Source organism: Amphiprion ocellaris, chromosome 5, assembly GCF_022539595.1.
Source record: "Amphiprion ocellaris isolate individual 3 ecotype Okinawa chromosome 5, ASM2253959v1, whole genome shotgun sequence".
Classification (NCBI taxonomy): Eukaryota; Metazoa; Chordata; class Actinopteri; family Pomacentridae; genus Amphiprion; species Amphiprion ocellaris.
In genome coordinates, this window is record NC_072770.1 from 26,258,760 (window position 1) to 26,279,443 (window position 20,684).

General features: G+C 39.2%; 1 long non-coding RNA gene across 1 annotated transcript in view; it reads left to right on the forward strand.

The window, feature by feature from the left end:
• Positions 1-20,124, forward strand: part of LOC129348949 (uncharacterized) — a 145,101-nt gene extending 124,977 nt beyond the window's left edge. The window contains exon 3 of the long non-coding RNA XR_008601724.1: positions 19,853-20,124. This is a non-coding gene — a long non-coding RNA (uncharacterized LOC129348949). The remainder of the gene's footprint in view (positions 1-19,852) is intronic.
• The last annotated feature ends 560 nt before the right edge of the window (positions 20,125-20,684 follow it).

Sequence of the window (20,684 nt, forward strand, 5' to 3'; positions counted from 1 at the left end):
GCCTGGCTGTGTCAAACTTGCTTCATAATCTGCTCCTCAGAGGACACAAACACAAAAACATGACTCAAGATGTATAATAATGTTGATCATAAGGTAAATGATGTTACTAAATGAGGAACTGTTTGCAAAATAGTTTGCAGTATCAGCACTGCCCGTATCTGCATTGCAAAAAAATCCAAATCTGTTATTGCATTTTTTTAAGTTTCAATAATACAGATGTAAATCCAACGTTGAATCTCATGTTTGACAACAACCTGTGCGATTAACTAAGCCCTTATAACAACCTTTGTGCAATCACTGGGTTGCTGTATTATTGTGCATTTATCCAGGTGCTCCGATATTTACACAAATAAGTTGCATGAATAACCACAAGTGTTGCAGAGACATGAGAAAGTGAAACATGAAAGAGAAACACTCCATAAACGTGTCGATAGTGTAATGTTAGTTTATATTAGTGGGAGTGTGGATTAAAGCTGCAGCTCTTTGAGTGAAGTGTTAGTGGGTACCAGCTCTAAGCAGCAGTGTTGGGGTACTGCGGTGCTTTTCTGCTTATTCTCACTGCACGTGATGATGGATGCACGTTTCTGCAGAGGCTACTATAGCCAGAGAACGACACTTCTCCAACAATCCCTCCATCCCTCACTCTGAATTTCTCGTCCTCTCTCTGCTTACATACAGCTCTCCCTCTTTCCTGTTCAAACAAATTTGCACAACTTCACATCACTGTTTATACATCTACCTCTGTGTCCTCTGGTCTTATATGTATTTAACTGCATTTCGATGAGGTAGAATTAAAAAAAAAATAGTTCTATGCAGACGTTTTCCTCAGTTTTGTCATATAACACTCCCCCGCCTCCCCCCATCATCTTCATGTCTCTTTCTTTCCCCAAATCTGTTATAGTATTTGCATCACTCAGAGTGCTAACATCTTCCTCCCACGACATATTGAATTACTCACATCATCGACTATTTCTTCGGAGTGCATTCTCTCACCCCTTCCCTCCCCATCCCACCTGCATCTCCCTCCCCGCCGCCTCCCCTCTCTTTGCTGCAGTGTGGAATTTTCCAAGCACAGTAAAGTGCTGCAGTGCCGGTGCTCAGAGGAGTGGTGGCGTGAAGGAAGATGAAAAGGAAGGAGGTAGAGCGAACACTACTTAACACACATCAAAAAAAGAAAAAAGAAAAAGGAAAAAAACCTGAGCATTATGGGGAAAGATCCATCACCTCATGTCCCTTCATGATTTCAGTGGAAAAATACCAGACAGGCAAACAGACAAGGAGGCAGCTGAGATGGAGAGACCACAGAAGAAACTGAGGAGGTGGAAGTGCACGTTACATGATACTGTAGAGTACTACGTTCATTAAAAATGCAAACAAAACAAACTGACTAGCATTAGCATTAGCGTGGCTTTAGCATTGTCTAACTGTATCAGGGTTTATGGTTTTTACGATTTTATGTTTTTTATGGTTTTATGGTTTGGTAGTAACCAAATTGTATTGCTTTGTTTTATTATGCTTCTTATATGTTGTTGTAAAGTGCTCTATAAATAAATTTTGATTGATTGATTGATTGATTGATTGATTGATTGATTGATTGATTGATTGATTGATTGATTGAGGATAAGTATACTATCTTAAATAGGCCTCAGACCTGATATAACAGATATATACACAAATAGAAGCATTGCATTCCTGTAAAAAATATGTGCCTCCTGGATGTAATGTCATAAAATAATATGTATGGTAAAATAATAAATGGAGTTTTAGCACATTAAAGGGCATGAATGAATGAATATTCAAATAATTAAGATTTATTCATTCTAGGAGCCACAACTGAAGCTATCTGCATGTATTTACCACAATTTTAATTGGTTCTAGTCAAATCCTTCCTCTACATTTATCAATGGAAACCTTATCGATCCTCTGTTCTACTTTGTCAAGTGGCATAAAATGACCTTGGAAATTTGCTGATGTGCATTTAGTTTATTCACTTACTTAACCCCATATTTCCTAACTCTTGGCCTACATTTTAATAAATACATAGCAACAAATTATTATTTTTTCTCTATTTGAAAGCAAATTGTATTTGCACATGAAACGAGTCTCTGAAGGCCAACATTAACAGACAGTCCTTTGCACTCAGAAGTCTCCATCCAGTAGCACAGTGATCGTGATCGCTTACATATTCCTGTAATGGCACGAAATCCGGTATTATTCTAAGTGCAGCTGGAAGATGTGTGTTTATTCTCAGCAGTAGATAGATTAGTTGTTAACAACGAATGGTTCCCAGTGCTTGATGTGACAAATCCACAGGAAAGCAGTTCTGCCTCAGATCCTGCAGCATCTTTGGTGTGAAAGCGGAGGAGGTGATTGGAGATGCGTTAATGTCGTTCTGTGGCTGTGACGGCGGTGAAGCTAAGGGCCTCCGTGGTAACGATGTAAAGGCCATTATGTGGGAAAGTGACTGGGGAGGGTTTTTGCTGCAGTCTGCTGGGGTCAGCTCGAGAGTGATGACGTTGTAAATGGTATGCGAGTGGGAAAGCGAAGGTGTGTGTGTGTGTTAGTACATTCTTTCCCTGCGTCACTAGTGATGTGTACAGCATGACATCATCTGCAACTGGGACTTCTCCAGTAACCTCAGTGGGGACATTCATACTTACTATCCTGAACACAGAAGGGCATAAAGCATATAAAGAAATCAGTCGACATGCAACCTAGAGGGTCATGCAAGGTCTCATCTTTTAAGTTTTAAGTCACTGCAATCTGTTGTCACATTTCCAGTGGTGGAAAGTTTATTCACTCAGGACTTAGGTATAATTTTGAAGTACTTGTATTTCCTATTTATGCTACTTCATCCCACTCCACTACATTGCAGAGAGAAATATTGTACTTTGTACTCCACTGCATTTATTTGACAGCTTTATTTACTTTTATGATGAGGGCGATTTTTTTTACACAAGCTATGATATAACAAGCTTTTCAAACACAACACAGTGTTATCAATTAACCAGTAGTATAGTCTCTGATGTCTCACAAAAAGCAGTGTGAATTCAGGGTCACATTGCAGATGTCTATGAGTTGTTAACAGTTCCGTCTAATATTCTTAATTTCAGTAAATAACCAAATGATACAATATCTGTCCAAAAATCAAAGAGAAATCCTGTCAGAAAAAGTCCCAAGACTGAAAACAGATTCTGTATGTAAAACTACCAAAAAAGCAGCTCCAGCAGTAACATGCTGCTTACACACTGATGCTTCAATATTAATATGTAATAATGTCATTAGCAAGATATTGGAGGGACCAAACAAGTTCTTTTACTTTAATACTAATTGCTGCAAACAGTTATGTACTTGTACTGAAGGTATTTTTTGTGCAGGTCTTTTATGGGTAAAGGATTATTTCCACATTTCTGTCTTTGTACTTTTGCTTAAGTAAAGGATCTAAATAATTCTTCCAACACTGAACTCTTCCACTCTTAAACAGATTACTGCATTGCAAACATTGGCATGTTCCCAAAGCTCAGTAACAACTGGGGGGCTCTCAGTCTCAAGATGTTATTAAAAGGTGTATACTATTTTTGTTTGGATAACTGGACTTAGAGGAGGATGTGTTGTAATGGTGGTGCACGAAGTCCCTCCACAAAGTAGAGGTCAGTGGTGATACTACTGGCCTGTTGCTTGTGGAGAAAAAAGCAGCCAAAAGTGAACCTGTCCAGAGGGCAGTAAAGGATGGAAGATTTGTGGCGTAAAACTCTCATGGAACCTGCTCTGTGGGTAAATAAAATACTGCAAAATACACTGCATGTGTGAATATGAGGTCGCTTTGTGTCTAGGACCTGCGGCTGTGATGATCAGTCAATGCAACACAAGTGGATCAAACGCATCTACAGAGCAACAGTTGATCCTGGAAATTCTTATGACCCCAACTATTTGTATTGGTCTCCCTACTGGTTGACAGCTTACTTTTAATTTGGAAAAACAAAATTTCAGGACTTAGTGCTGACAGCTTTGATTGATGGATGTTTTTTTTGCAATGATTGCCGTCTACAAAGTCAACTCTGCAATATAAATTGAATAAAGTGGCTCAGTGGAAACCAAGTAACATTAAATCCACTCGTAATTGGATTGGAAGCGTTAGTGTAATTATTTGGCACCCAGCCCAGCTTGTGAAAATATCCTGGAATGGAGTTAGAGGTTGGTATGTTGGCCAGCTCTACATATGAGTGGACATTTGGCTTCAGATTGATAAAACATTAATTAATAAAGCTTGACATGTAAGAGATCCATCCAGGGTAACAAATGCCAGCCAGTATGGATGTGTGTGAGAGACGACAGCCACTCCTCCCTAAAGCCTCCTATCAGTTGCTGCTCTCTTTCTGTCACTTTCTGATGCCAAAGGAAACTAGACCCAGAGAGCGTCAGCAGGGGTTTTATGGGAATCCCGAGGGTCCTGGGACCTGGGCCAGACGAGGCCATGGCCACAGGTGCTTGTCATCTGTCCTCGTACGTACAAACTCTGGGACACTGTCAAAGCAACTGAAAGAGAAACTGAGAAAGAGCTGCAAAGGTTGAAGTTAGATAACCAGTTATAAACTGAGTAACTCCTTAACAAGAATCAAATAAAGCATCCTCCTCTATCTTTTCATGTAAAAATGTGTGCGTTCTCACCTCAAACCAGCTCTATAGGAATGTGTTTGAACCTCTGAGATATGTACTGTAGCTTCAGCCTGTCTGACTCAATTTGTCCCATGGAATAATTCCAGGGTTGCATAACTCTGACCCTCGAGCCCACCATCACAACCACCGGCAGTAAATCCCAGAGATCAAGAAAGGGATCAGATAAAAGGAGGACAGAAAGAACAATGAAGAGACAGAATGAAATAGAAGAAGCAGTGGATGTAAAGCTGTTTGACCGGCTGGGCATTTGGCCCTCTGCTCTGAGAACACAGAGGGCTGAGAACATTGTTGCAGCAGACGAAAGGCACTGCCAGAAAAGAGGGTGGCTTACAATGTGAAAACAAATGTTAACACCAGCTCCCAATGAACTGCATGTCAGTCTGCCCTGTGCTGTCAGGAAAAGTAAGGTGGCTCGAGAAAACAAGTCAAGCAAAGAGTTAATTCGGCCCAGAACTGAACTGCTTTGAGATAATGAAATGAGTCCGACAAGAAGTCAGGAGATTTTTGAATTTAAGCTGTATTTCCCACCTATTCTCCCTGATGGCCTTCCGAAGAAGCTCTGCCAAAAAAAGTGCTGGGAACTGGGACAGGCCTCCTTAGGCGGTAAGGTGAAGTATCTGTGAGAGGTTGGGGGGAAGAAAAAGAACCCAGAAATGTTCCTGGGTCTTATGACATGGAGGGAGAGACAGTGGAAGAAACTTTTTGAGATGATGTTGCTAAAAACAGAATTTTAGTAGGACAGAAAGACAGGTAAAATAGAGCCTGTACCAAAGGACATTTGCTCTTAATGAGAACAGTTTAAATATAGCCAGAGAGGAAGGGGGAGCTCAGGCAGAACCCTGAATGGTTTGAAATCATTTTGTTCATACATCTCATGCAATATTTTCCACACTTGCTCCCTAGTATCCTGTGTCAGTGAACCTAAACATGTTGTACACCCACAGTATACCCTGGTGGGAACATTCAGAAAGGAACATTGAGATCATACAGTGAATCATACTGTGAATATAAATAATAAACCATGATATATTATCCAATGGACATTTCATAATGTCCACAAGAGAGTATGCACCACACTGTTAAGGCAATGTTTTGAACCAACTTTCTAGTACAAATATAAAATATAAGTCAGTGGGCCATCTTTCACTGATAGTTTTTCAAAATATACTGGGTCTTTACATATTTACTCCGCCAATGAGTAAATGAATGGTGCTATGTTATGTTGCCAAATAAATGTCAGAAGATTGTAGCTCTTGATACTGTATGTAATACAAATCAATTAACACTAAATCCAGACAAGTTCAATAAATAGCATTTTCTTTAAAGCTGACAAACACCAAGCAACAAGAGAGATCACAACATCTCTGCCGACTTTTGCATTATTTTACGTTGATATACTGAATAAATAATATCATACATCGACACTGAATGCAACCATAAAGGTCTCCTTGTGCAGAAAATATAGTACATTAACTCTTCTGATAGCTGCATGATTCATGAGTCCTTGACAATGCAATGACAAGCTTAATATTTGGCTAACTGTGATGCTCCATATATATGCATTTGAAAGATACTGTTACACTTTCTTTTAAAGCCTGTTTGTTGCAGCTGTCTGATACAATTATAGGACACTTGGTGCAGAGATGTTTGCAGGCTGTGATGTTCAGTCTTGCTTTGCTTTTGACAACATCAAACTCACTGTAGTCAAAACTTTCTCATACAAAGGTAAACATCTTTGCTGGGCTGGCTCTGCTCTTAACACCGAGAAAAATATTCTGCTTGTGTGATCCTTTAATTTTTAGAAATTCAGAATTTTATATATTTGCAAATAGAAAAGATGCAAAATTAATAAAACCTAATTCAATAATTTCCTTACTGCATAAGAACCCTGAGGATTAAGACACCAAACTACTACTGCACAACATAAATGCATTTTTGATTGCTTAACAATGACTTAAACCAACTCTGATTACATCTTTCTGATGTCAGAATATTTATATTCACATGCACTGCATGCGGATTGACTGGGCGTGAGGAGGTAAGATAATAAGCTGGTTTTGCTTTACATCTGCGTCCCTTCTTTCCTCATTATCGCCACACTTGCCTCCCAAAGAGCACACTCAGACCCACAGAGACCTTCCCAGACTACATTGCGTAATGCGAAGATGAAAAGTGAGACCTGACCTGGAACCCCAGGAAGCATCACCACAAGGAGCAAATGTAAGCACTAGCAAAGGGTCAGTGACACTGCTAACATGTGCTGCACAGAGATCGTTTGCTTACATAAGATTAAGGGAAGGTTCGAGCTGCGCAGTTCCCAATGAACGCACTGAGAAAGACCACTGACTTTTTCACAGACTTGGTTTGATAAAGAAAAATAAAGACAGAGCTTTAGCAGGGGCTTAGTAATATTTATTCTTTCCACAGTGGAGGGTTAGTGGAAGGATTCTGTGAGTAGGATAATTATGTGTAAGACATGTAAGACTGCTTAATGCTGAAATGTCAAAAGATAATTATTATGAAGTGGGCTAGAATTTTAAAAAATGGCTATAATGGCAATTATACCTCTTTGGCATGCACAGACAAGAGGTTTTTAAGAATATGTTACATTAGACACTTGATATTGTGTGTTTGAAACCAGCCTTCCTCATTGTCTTCACTGTGAGTTGGTTAATAACAGCTATAACTGTGCTGGTGAGTTAGAAATTATAATCACATATATACATATTACACATATAAAATGAAATGAAATGTAGTTTAAATTCCAGCTTTAAAAGTTCATAGTAGACATAGCTACTATAAACTTTTTACCAAGTTTAAAACACTGTCTGGAGTCTGCAAGTAAAGCTGTATCACTCTGACATACTATATGATGATATTCAGACAAAACATGCTAAAGCAATATTGAGTGGCAATTACATATTTTTACACACAATTTAAACCAGAAAAATACATTTATATATATGTAGGTTGCATTATTCTTATTATAACTCTGTTGTGTTGGTATGTTTTAGATTAAAGAGCTAAACATTGTCACACACACTCATTAACAGAAAAAGGTGAGTGTCTTACAGTTTCATTCAGACCGGTAAAACACTGGAGTGGCCTCTGACACTATGGCTACTGTGAAATATCACAGCAGTCTGAGCCTCAACTAGAGGTTAGACAGGATGACATGCATGTAACGTACCAGGTTTTTAGGTTTCTGTGCACACTGTATGTTTACATATAAAATGATAGACTTCTTTACTCTGCAAGCACACAAAAATGCTCATTTCTGTTACGGGGGGAGCTGGAGAACCCAAGCACAGACACAGAAAACTGGCAGACAAGTGAATAAATGAAGGAGTTTTATTTAACCAGATAACTAAACAAATACATAAATGGAGAACTGATCTAGGGGGACAGAACAAAACCAAACTACTCTAAACTCTACAACCCAACACTCAAGCCTACAAAACTAAACTGAATTAACAAAACTAAGCTCAGGAGGGGTACTCACAAGATGGGGTAAACTGAACACAGAGGGGGAAAACAGGCTGAGGGAGTAATAAGGCAGGCAAGAATCAGGGAGAAGATCAGAGTCCATGTGGTGTAATCCAGGGGGGAAAACAAAGTCCAAAAGTGGGGATGCAGGGTCCCAGTGGAGATGTGAGTCTTTATGATCCGCCAAGGTGTAACTGAATGAACTGAGCTTTATACTGCAAGAGGTGATTGTGAACAGGTGTCCTGAGTGAGCTGATTACTGCAGCTAACACTCATTGCAGTAATCAGCAGGTAGCAGAATGCAGGCAGGTGAAGCAGGGAGAGCAGGAGGGAGAGAGACAGGGAGAGAGAGAGAGACATGAGGGAGAGATGACAGACAGACAGAGGCAGCCAAAAAAGAGACCGGTCAAAATAGAAACAGATCAGGGTCCAAGGGAGAAAGGAGGAAAAAGAGGAAGAAGGGGAAAGAAGGGCAGGGGCTGGAGCAGGATCATAACAATTTTGCATGTCTGGTTTCATTCCAACAAATGCAGTGTCTCCATCTAAATTAACTGAATCAACTAATGTGGCCAACTATAAATTTGAACAAGTCAACATGAGATTTTAGAGATTATTGTCTGGCACTGTTTTGTTCTGTACATTTTATGTACTTTTGTTTTTATAGCCAAGTTGCCCTTTTGGGACAATAAAATGACCGAACTGAACTGAGACGCTAAAAACATGTTTACAGCCAACTTTAAATCTCTACTGGATGCATGCAGCACCAAGACTTTCTGGACTGGAGCTGTAGCTGTAGTGCTGCTGGTGTTACATGATAGTATGTGTGACTGTGTGTCAGGACTCCTCAGGGTATAAGTGCTTCATTTATTCATCCTAACCCCTTCACCTTGTGTTCTGAGAGGCTGGGATGCAGTAATGTAACACCAGGGAATCTGTGTGTGTGTGGATCCAGCCAGCAGCTTAGCACTGCAGAACACCTCACACAATCAGTATGCCTGCATGTGTCTGTCAGTCAGAGAAAGATAAAATGAGTTCAGTCAGATAATTATACCGACCCAATAGACTTTTTAGAGTCTCCCATGAGAAATAGTTAGAATAGAGTAAAATGATCTCATAGCAGATCTGACCTCAGCTATGTTCCAGCACGTGTGAAAGACGAGAGGACCTCGAGGGTGTGACAATTATCTGACTAACTGGGGCACCACTGCTGTCAATTAGTGAGCTGCATTAGCTGCAGTCCCATTTTAAATAGGATGGATCAAGGTCTAGTCCAGTCAAAATGTGAATAAAAAGCAAACGGAGCAGGAATTTGAGTAATATTTTCCCAGCTTAAAATTAGAAGAATAAAACCTATCAGTGTCTACTGCAGATTGAAATATTTCTGAAATACAGGGACTTAACCTAATATGGGAAACTTGGTCTTCTGTCTGTTTTTGTGTTTCATGAGACAATGAATTGCCTTCTGCTGCAGCAGTGTAGTCAAAGACTTTTTGGCAAACCAAGCCAAACATAACGGAGCTCTCAGCCAACTCTCCACTTCTTTCCAGGGGCTCAAGAAAATGTCTGATCTGTGTAAACAATGGGCAGGGCCAGTGAATACATGGTATTAGGTCTACATAAACACACACAGAGGAGGATGATTGGTAGGCTCGCCAAAATGTGGTTGCTTCACCTGGTGTTTATAAAAACTCATGGTTGCTGAGCCGACAGTCCTGCCGCACATAATGTCACCTGGCAAAGGCAATGCCAAATGCTGCCAGTGGTTCCCTGATGGCCACAGGCGTTAAAAAGATAACACCCCTGCCTCTGAGAATCCCTGAAACATCAGAGTTGGAGCATCATCGAGCTGTGGTTGGACCAGGTTCCCTATCATCAGAGGATTATCGGAATTGTCAACTGCTTATCTGTGTCCTGTCAAATGATACGCAGCCCTGTGAGGGCTTTCAGTATAATTTTCTTTTCGCTGGAGTCAGGGCTGACTAAGACTCTTTCTCGGACTGTCTTGCTAAGATGTGCACATGCACCATGTCAACACCCTTGTTGTGTCTCCTCCTGGTCTGACCTACGAGAACATGTTGATCCACAGGCCACAGCAGCAGTAACCTCTGCAGCACTACAGCAGTTGCTCATAGCAGGAGCCCTGCAAGGTTCATTCCAAGGCTATAAATAAAGACTTTCCAACACAGCGGTCAATGGGAATTCTTACCCTCATTTAGAAGGTCTAGAGGAAGAGAAGAGAAGAGAAGAGAAGAGAAGAGAAGAGAAGAGAAGAGAAGAGAAGAGAAGAGAAGAGAAGAGAAGAGAAGAGAAGAGAAGAGAAGAGAAGAGAAGAGAAGAGAAGAGAAGAGAAGAGAAGAGAAGAGAAGAGAAGAGAAGAGAAGAGAAGAGAAGAGAAGAGAACCAACAGGAGAAATAATTAATACTAAACAACATCAATGTATTTGAACAGCCACATTTCCAAGGATGTGTCAGAAGTTGAGAGTAAATCCATTCCTAGATGCTAGACAGTCCAGTTTTGCACCAAATGTCCTGGCATATTTGCAGTTTTCCATCCTCATGAATCTATTTTTGAGAAGTGTGATTTGTGTATTATACAGCCAAAAGACTGCAATAGTGCTTAGACCTAATATTTGTCCACACCAAAATATGCTTGAGAGCAAAAAACACATCTACAAAAGAACTAATGACAAAAGCAACATCCTTTATAATAAGAAATACACTTTTGCTTGTTATGCTTTCTGTTTAATGTTGGCAACAGGAGAATAGGAGCTATTGTCTCGCATCAAACAGAACTACAGCTTTCACTTCTTTGTTTGTTGCTGACAGGAAACACTTGAGCTAATCTCTAATTTTGAACTTGAATGCACTGAACTTCCTGCAATTTTCCACATCAGTGGTATGCTAGGAAGTGTAGGGTATGTTTCCAAAGACACAGGTGAAATAACAGAAAGAACTATACTTGACTAAAATGCTGATTGAGAGTAGTTACTTCCTGGTAGTGGTGGACAAATTCACTTTCTTTCCTTAAGTAGAAAAACATGAAACTGTTTTATAACCTTTATCTTTGAGAAATGTTGCATAATTTTGGCTTATTTTTAAATGTATTTACAAGTTTTAAAAGTAAAGTCTACATTTTAAAAGTAAGTATACTAACTTTTTTTTAGAGGATTGTAGTAGAGTATAATATAGAGTAAAATTGTCCACGTAGCAAAGTAGATTAAAAAAAACTACTGCAGATGCAGACATCTTGTGTCTGTCGGGGATAAGTAGAATATAACAGAGAAGAATAGTTAGAACATCTCCCCATTTTCTTATCTACCACATGTGGAAAAGAAATATCTACCCGCTGTAAAATTCCATATTAGCCCAAAATGACCTGATATTATTGTCTGAACTGCTGCCAATATGAACAAAAGCTAAACTGACTTTTTCACCATCATTTCAGAGGTTTGCGTCACAATCTTTGGGTTAAGCAACACTGACATTGCTACACAGTAAGATGTGGAAGAGGATGCTCCTGAGTCAAATTTTAAAAAAAAACAAAACAGAAATGTTTATGTCAGTGACTAAATCCCCGAGCTAAGGATTTCAGATTGAGGGTCAAACTTAAGCTAAAATGCAGTGCCTCTATATTTTTTGTTGCCAAGTTGTACACAAGGTGACTTCATAAAATTATCAGCCTCACCAGAAAAACAGGGTACAACTCCCAATCTACCCAAGCCTTATGACACTGTCCACAAAAACTCAAATATTTGAAGCAATCAAAGAAAAAAAAGAGGAAAAATTTGAGCTGTTGTGCTGTTGCCCCAGGACAATGTGTCCGTCCACACAGAACAGGTGGCAGAGGCAGCTAAATGTGACATTGAACTGGCACCCCATGCACCTTATTCACCTGACTTGATACCATCTGACATCTGTCCCAAACTAGAAACCCCTGTTTCAGAGTGAGGATAAAGTCATGCATGCTGTAGAGGAGTATCTGTTGGGTATCTTGCATTTGAGGTATCATGACACAGTGGCTGACAGAAACAGGTAGAGACAGGGAGTCAGACCGTTCTTTGTGGATTTGTCTCCAGGTCTGTAACTAACAGAGAGACCACAGTCTGCACTCAATAATAACACATTTGAAAGCAACAGTATCTGTGTCTAGCTCTTATTGTGTGCCCGTCTGTTACTGTCTCTGTTTTCACTTTGTGTGTTACTCTGGGGCACCAGTCATCTTGTTTGTTACTCAAGTTCAATGGTACTGTGTGTTCTTCTTCTTTAGACCAAGTGCACTGACAGTTTCAGAAGTACAATCTGAGATCTGAAAAGAGGAAGTACACTTGGGAGTGGGCTGTGTAAATACAGGAAGTGGGCCTATTCTGAGTATCTGCACAGCAGAATATGACACTCATCCTGCCCTCTGTCAGTGCTGACATACAAATTCAACACAACTGTTGAGTGGAATATTCCCATGTCTTCATGGCTGGACAAACAGAGTTTTTGTTCAGGAAGGAAAAGCACAGGTGCAATTAATAACTATTAACAATGCCTGCACCCAGTCTACCTCAGAGACCAGACATTTTAAAACTGAACTTTCTAATTTCTGAGTTAGGAAATTTTCCATGCTTCAATGTCTGTGTAGATTCCTATTCATCCAGGTCATGGTAATCCTAGGAGCTTCAGTAAAAAGCAAAACAATCCGTCAACAATCAGGCTGACAATGTTGGCACAGTGTTAGCAGAACCTAACTGAAGACGTAGTTAGATACACTATGGAAATGAAGGGTAAGATATGAGGCTATTACACGTAATACATGTTGGTTTAGTCAGAATATTACACACAATAGAGTGTACCACTAATGTTGCATGTTTCAGACAGTCCATAATGTTTTAACATAGCTTTTCATGGCAGCTGGTTCAGCCACATGTGCATGTGCATGTGCCCTTTGAATCTGTTGGCCCTTCCAGTGCTTATAAATAGAATGAGAGTGACCTCCCATACTGCAATGGAAAAGTGAAAGTGCAGTCCAGCATTCAGCCGGTGCCCTAAAAACCCAAGTAACTTAAAAACAAAGCATTTTATTCATGCTATTTACCTAATGTATGTGCACTTATTTCATTCCAGCTCAGCGTTAGCCTCTAGTATTGTTTTGAGGCTCTGGTGTCTGATCCACTCCAGTCTTTATGTGTCTGTTTCCACACATGGCTACACGCCAGTTCATCCACAAGTGGACATGTTGGCTCCACAGGTCTGCTCCAGTATGACAGACCATGGAAACAGAAACACAAGGAGTGGAGCAGATATGAGTGAAGAGAAGGAGTGATGGGTAAAGTTAAGATAACATTACTGGGGTTTTGACAACTTGCTATGGCCATTCAGAGTATGGGCTCGATTATTGTCTGTTAGCTCTCCTTTCTTATTTCCTTATTTCACCACATACTGACCTTTCTTATTGTAAATGGAAGTGAAGGGAGGGGGTGGTGGACATGTCCATTTGTTTTGGTCTGAGATGCTGGGCTTGTAGTGACATCCAGTGATTCTGAAAGGTTGAACACAGAATGTTTGAACTGGCCTGAGTATCACAGTCTGACTTTAACAAACTTTTCTAAGCTTCCGATCAGAAATGTTTGAGCTCCGAGTTATCTCGACTGCAGCATCATTTAATGCGTTTTTGGCATGCTAGTCTCTTTTGCACTGCTTCTGACCCACTTTAATGAAACGGAGTCATCATTACTGTAATTAGTTACACCTCTGCCTTACCTGTCACGACATGTGACTATTTTTGTTGTGGGAAAGCCAAGGCCAGAAATCAGTAATGAGAACTTGCTTTATACTGCCTAAACACTCAAGCAGTGCAGATGATTACTGATCTGACCCATTCACACACACACATTAATAAAGAAAACTACACAAAGTCTATTCAAAATCTTTAGCTGACCACAAAGAGTGAAAAAGGTGAGTTGTACAGCATCTGCATCATCAGTTATTAAACTCAAGAAAGATTTGTAAGGAAACTTAAAGACTAAATCCAGGTGACGTACTTGTGAGAGACCACATCACATCACCTGGACCACAGCCTCAACTGTCAAAGCAATAATTAGATAATTATGGGTTAGCACAAACCCTGCATTTTTTCATGTTTTCCTACGTTGTTAGGAAACATCATGGGTTGTGGTGACTGCCTGCCAGGTTTTCGTAACTGCTCCTTTATGGTAGTCGCTTACATATTACCACTAAAGCTACATTTAAAAACATCTTATATAGATATTAAACTATTTCTGTATCATTCGTGTGATGCTGCTCCTTTAGTCTGCATGTCAGGGATGTATTAACACTAAACATGTAACTTAAAACTCAGTAAAATGCAAACATTTTCACCACATACCGAGATTAAATACCATTTTAGTTCCTGTGGGTTGTGTTTTTAAAATGTCTGTTAAACTAAAAAAAAACCCAACATTTTCTGTGAGTAACAACTTGAAACACACCTTCTGCTGTCCGCTTGACAAACACCCAACATAAAACAACCACGTCACGTGTCATGTTCAGAGTGAGCTCGGTTATGGAAGCAAATCAGACTCATCAGATTCTGAATTTTAAAAGCTGCTGAATTTCTTACTTTGAATTTTTTTGCATCAAAATTACGTATGTGAATTTTTTATGCCTGAATATAGCTCATCAAAATTCTAAAAACCAGTTAAAAATTCAATGTCTTCAAAATTCGCCATCAAAAAAATTTGATGTCTTCAAAATTCACCATCAAAAAATTCAATGTTCAAAATTCGCCATCAAAAAATTCAATGTTCAAAATTCGCCATCAAAAAATTGAATGTCAAAAAATTCGCTGTCAAAAAATTTGCTGTTCACATCCGGGGGACTCAGGCGTAAAAAATCGATCCTGGCCAAAATCGAACCAACGCCCAGCCAATCACGTGGCGCTCTTCCGGTCATGTGACGCAGACGGTTCACCTCATAAGACCGGGGTCAACCACGGTTACCAGCATGAGCGACGGCGCGTCAGTGACTGTATTAATCCTTTTTGTCCTGTATGTGGTTTGTTTTTGCGAGAGTCAGTAAGCTGTAATGCATGCCGTTAGCTGCGCTAGCACAGCGTTAGCCGCGCTAATACAGCGCTAGCCACGCTAATACAGCGTTAGCCGCGCTAGCCGCGCTAATACAGCGCTAGCCGCGCTAATACAGCGTTGGCCGCGCTAGCCGCGCTAATACAGCGCTAGCCGCGCTAGCACAGTAATAAGGTCATACAGACAGCACGTTCTGCAGCTGGGTAGTTGAGTAACAATTTTATAAACCCACAAATGGGTGGAAGTGTGATTTATGCGCCCGAAAATGCAGTTAAGTCACAGAGCAGTGTAAAGAAACTGGTCACCAAGCAAACTTAATTAGTCTAGGTAACACTTTGTTTATTATGTGTGTTTTCTGCTCAAGTTAATGTCCTGGTTTGACTCATTTCAAATTACTCCTGATCTTGAAAGGTTTTAAACTGTGCAGTCAAAGTAGTTACAACTGTGAGCAAATAGCTTGAAATGAACTGCCCTAGACTGCTCTGTTCATAGCCAACCATTCTTTCACAGAATGCTATATCAAGAGTTATTGTGCAATGATAGTGATAAATGCAGCCCATTTTTTCAACCGTTTCCTGTTTAGTATGCGTACCCTAGATTGTTTTTGATAATTTGTTGTAGCCATTTATTTAATCAATTTTAATCCACTCCATAGCAACACTGTCTGAACTGACCAGTCTGGTGAAATTCTGGACTGGATAGGAGACTACCACGAACTCTCTCCTCAGAAGTAGTGAATGGCAGATACCTGACAGCCTCCACCTGCTATGAGACCTTACATTCCCAGGACATTACAAGGACTACACATCATTTAAGACTGACATCCTGGCCTGTATTTGCACTTGCCAGTCAAGATATGTTAGGTGTTGTTCTCTAGTTAGTTTTACTTGACTGACAAAACTAAGTGCACTTTTGGATTCCCTCCCCTACCTGTTCTCCCAACTCACCTGACAGGTTATCTGGCTCAAGTATGCGTGTTTCTGCCATACATTTAAAGTATCTGAAGTTAAGAATATTTCTGGTGAACAATACATGCAATCACGGCATTAAAGCAGGAGTAAAAAATGAACTGGACTGTACTGTATTTTGTCACTGGCGAATGGGATGAAAATCCGTTGCAATATTACAAAACAGCAACCTATATATATATATATATTATATATATATATATATATATATATATATATATATATATATATATATATATATATATATATATAGGCTGCCAAATACTGTCAGAGCAAAAAATATTTTTAAATTGACTGTCACTGTCAACCTACTTCAACAGGCATTTTTTTGCACATTGAAATTTGAGGTTGTTTGAATGACACTATCTCAGAACAATGATGAAGAATCTATAATACTGAACAAGTAGATCAATAATCTCAGATTATGGGTGAGTTGAAATATGAAAAAAATGAAGTGGTCTATGAAAAGTCCAGTCTTTGAAACCTGACATGTTGTTTTGTGTAATTTCTTTGTAAATTAGCCCTGCATCCAGTCATTACCATGACATTGGCATAATGGAACCATGACCACATATATCCTTCTGAATATAGTGGCATTTTTCCAATGGCAAATTTTCATGCTTTGACAGATACAGTGGTGGAAAAAAGTTTTCAGGCACCTTGAAAATTTTCCACAATCTCAAATATTATCATGAAATATTTGATGGAAAGTCTTTTGTGTTTCAGAAGGTGTGACTGCATTAGACAGACACAAATGATGCTTTTTTGGTTTATTGTTTACATGACTAACAAAACTAAATTCTACCAAAATGACCCAATACTCAAAATTTCTTATTTTTAAGGAACCAATGAATTTCAAGTTTTTATTGACTTTTTTAGGATTTGTTTCGTATTATGGCTGTGGCTGAACTAATAGAAATTGCATTTGAAGACCTCAGAGGGATTCTTAATGCAATATTTCACAAATGTATGAGGTGTCCAAAAACTTTTTTCCACCGCTGTATTTAATAGCAATCGGATATGCTTATGTTAGCAAGACAAATAAGTAAAAATTTCAGGCTTTTATCTTGAATTATTCTTGAGATATATATATAATATATATAGCATCAAATTTCAAAGTGAGAAAAAAAAATACTGAAACTAGGTCTACGGTCCACTTAAAAAAATCTAAAAATATTTGACATACTCAGCTAATATTTCACAGATACCATTATCTATACATGGGACAGACATATTAAGTTCCAGTAAGTTGTAAAGGTGCTCTGGGGATGTGAGCATTCTTTGTTGCCCAGCTGCTCCTCTCTCTGAGTGCACAGTTGCAATGTACTGATTCCTGTTTTCTTTTTCTGAGCTGATAAGATGGTGTAGCTGTGTCAGTGCATTTAAAATAGCTGGGCAAACTTCTACTTGGTTAGATAAATCATTTAAAAACACAAGTTCTTGTGTGCAAGTGAACTATAAGAAGTCCAGTTCCAGAGGCATGCGTCTGAGAATATGCTCCAAACGAGAACAAAGTCTCACATAAAGATGATTTAACAATAGTTCCTAGAACAGAGAAAAACAAAGTTATATAATGCAAACCACCAATGGGAAAAATGACTTAACCTGACTGAAAGACTAGACTGCCTCATTAGACATTTCTTTTAGAACAAATTAAGAGGAGGGTATGCATACTAAACAGGAAACGGTTGAAAAATGGGCTGCATTTATCTATCATTGTACAATAACTCTTGATATAGCATTCTGTGAAAGAATGGTCGGCTATGAACAGAGCAGTCTAGGGCAGTTCATTTCAAGCTATTCGCTCACAGTTGTAACTACTTTGACTGCACAGTTTAAAACCTTTCAAGATCAGGAGTAATTTAAAATGAATCAAACCAGGACATTAACTTGAGCAGAAAACACACATAATAAACAAAGTGTTCCTTAGACTAATTCAGTTTGCTAGGTGACCAGTTTCTTTACACTGCTCTGTAAGGTTGCCACCCGTCCCTTAAAATACGCAAACGTCCTTTATTTGATAATTAATTGTTGCGTCCCGTATTGAATCAATACGGGACGCAAGTTATTCCGTATTTTCATAAATGCCCCGTACACGTCTGTCACACACTCATCAAAACTGCATAATGAATAAAATAAAACACAGGAAATATTAAGGGCAGCAAATTTCATCTTCGTAGGACTTTTGTAGCGAGGACCCGATGCCAGGTCCAGTGGACAGACTTCAGACGTCTCTGTGTGTCCGGTCCTGTCCTGTCCTGTCTCTGGTTGCCAGGTTACAGACGCTGCTGCACCCGCACGTTTAAAAATGTCTACACCTGAAACTCCACCACGTCTAAAGAAGCAAAAACGTTTGCAAATGTACAGACTGGAGTGGGAAGAGTGGAACCCCTGGCAATGGATACAAGGCAAACTGTGTTTTCTGTTGCTCATGGACTGGCTGAAGTAAGGCAGCATCAGGAGACAAACATGGAGGAAATATGAGAACAGAGAGAACCCAACCAGCAGGTCACAGTTTATCATCATCTAATCATCTCCTGAAGTCCATATGGTGAGAGACATCATGATGAGATCAGCTAGATTTCCTACAGTATATGGCTGTGAATTTACCAGAGGATGCTTATAATAATGCTGATGTGGCCGTAGACTCTACACTATTTTAGTGACTCAGTAAATGCCTAAGTTGGTTATTATTTTTTAAATACTTTTTAGTTTTTAATAAACATTTATTTAATGGCCTATATGTAATCAAACATGGCCTTTGCCTAAAAAGAATAATATTTCATTGCACAAGTAAAGGTATAGTAATTTTTGAAACTGTTCAAATTATTATATGTTGCTAAAAAACAAAAAAACACAAACAAAAAACACATCATAGTAATATGTCAATTAAAAAAGCCGATAGTATAGCATGTTCCCAACAAACGTCATAGTATAGCCTTTGGTCCAGAAAATGTCCATAGTATAGCATGTCATCCAACAAACGTCCATAGTGTAGCATGTCGCTCTAAAATTGTCATAGTTTAGCATGTTGCTCTTAAAACGTCATAGTATAGCATGTCGTCCAACAAACATCATGGTATAGAATGTCGTTCAAAAAACGTCATAGTATAGCATGTCACTCAAAAAATGTCACAGTGTAGCCTTTGGTTTAAAAACGTCATAGTATAGCATGTCGTCCAGCAAACGTCATAGTATAACATGTCGCCCAAAAAACGTCATATTATAGCCTTTGGTCTAAAAACATCATAGTATAGCATGTCGCTCTAAAAACGTCACAGAAAAGCCTTTAGTCCACAAAAAGTTATGTCCCGGCTGTCTGAAGTAGGTGAGGAGCAACACAAAAACAGTACAAACGCTGGTTTCCAGAGGGTTTGACAAGTATTTATTTGAAAGACTAAGTTTACAACAACACAACATGTGAGGGGGTGAAAAGCAAATGGGTGTTAGTAAAATAAAAATAAATAAACAGAACTAAAAGTGAACTTCACGTTGACATTGATGGGCATTCCAACCAGGAACAAAGTAAAAGATAATCAATACGAAAAAAAAACTCTTCCTGTTCACCTCTTAAAACCCCAAAACACACCGCAGTGGCACCCTAAACTAAAACTACTAATGGGTTCCCTGTTTTCCTTTCTGAATAATTCAAAGGTCCCTCTCTATCTCCCCACACATCCACCAACCACTGGAACACATCTCCAAAGTTCTGCCAGGACAGCTCAGCTTCCCCTCAGAAGAAGTGCCACCACCTGCCAGATGAAGGAGCCTTTTGAGAGGGAGCTGGCATCGTGATTGGACTGTACTTTGGTCTGTTCCAATCCAGCTTCAGCTCCAGAGACGGCAGGCGGGACGAGTCAACGGAGGCCTGGTGGACGAAGGCATGCAGCTGAGTACAATCCAGAAAACAACAGAGGAGGAGTGCAGTGACCAAGGGCCAGAACAAACAGAGTATGTCTCTTAGAAAACATCATAGTATAGCCTTTGGTATGAAAAACACCATAATATACATTGTAGATTGTACAAATAACAAGTCAAAGGAAAGAGACATACATTGTAGAATTGTAGTAGTTGTGGCCTGACTGATTTACTGATTATCAGTATTTTTTTTTTTTTTTTTACTGATTTATGGTAATAAATACATTTAAAAATAGCGCAACTTTTGCTCTGAACCTTTATCTACCTGTGGTCGCTCTGTCTTCTGGAGTGATTTGATTGGTTATCCGTCACGAATAAAACTCCTTTAACTTAACATCTGTAAACAAAACAAAAACGTATCAACAAAGTTTAGAGTTTAGTTAGAGTTTGTGTTCTTCTAAGTAGATAGTAGTAAATATTTTAATTTACTGCAAATGAATATCTACTCCAAATGTTTCACTAATAATCATTATCAGCCTTAAAAACCCACAAAACACCCCTCTATACTCCACCACACTTAGTACAGTCCAGTTCCCCCTTCTATAAATCTGCTTGGAATCATCCACTT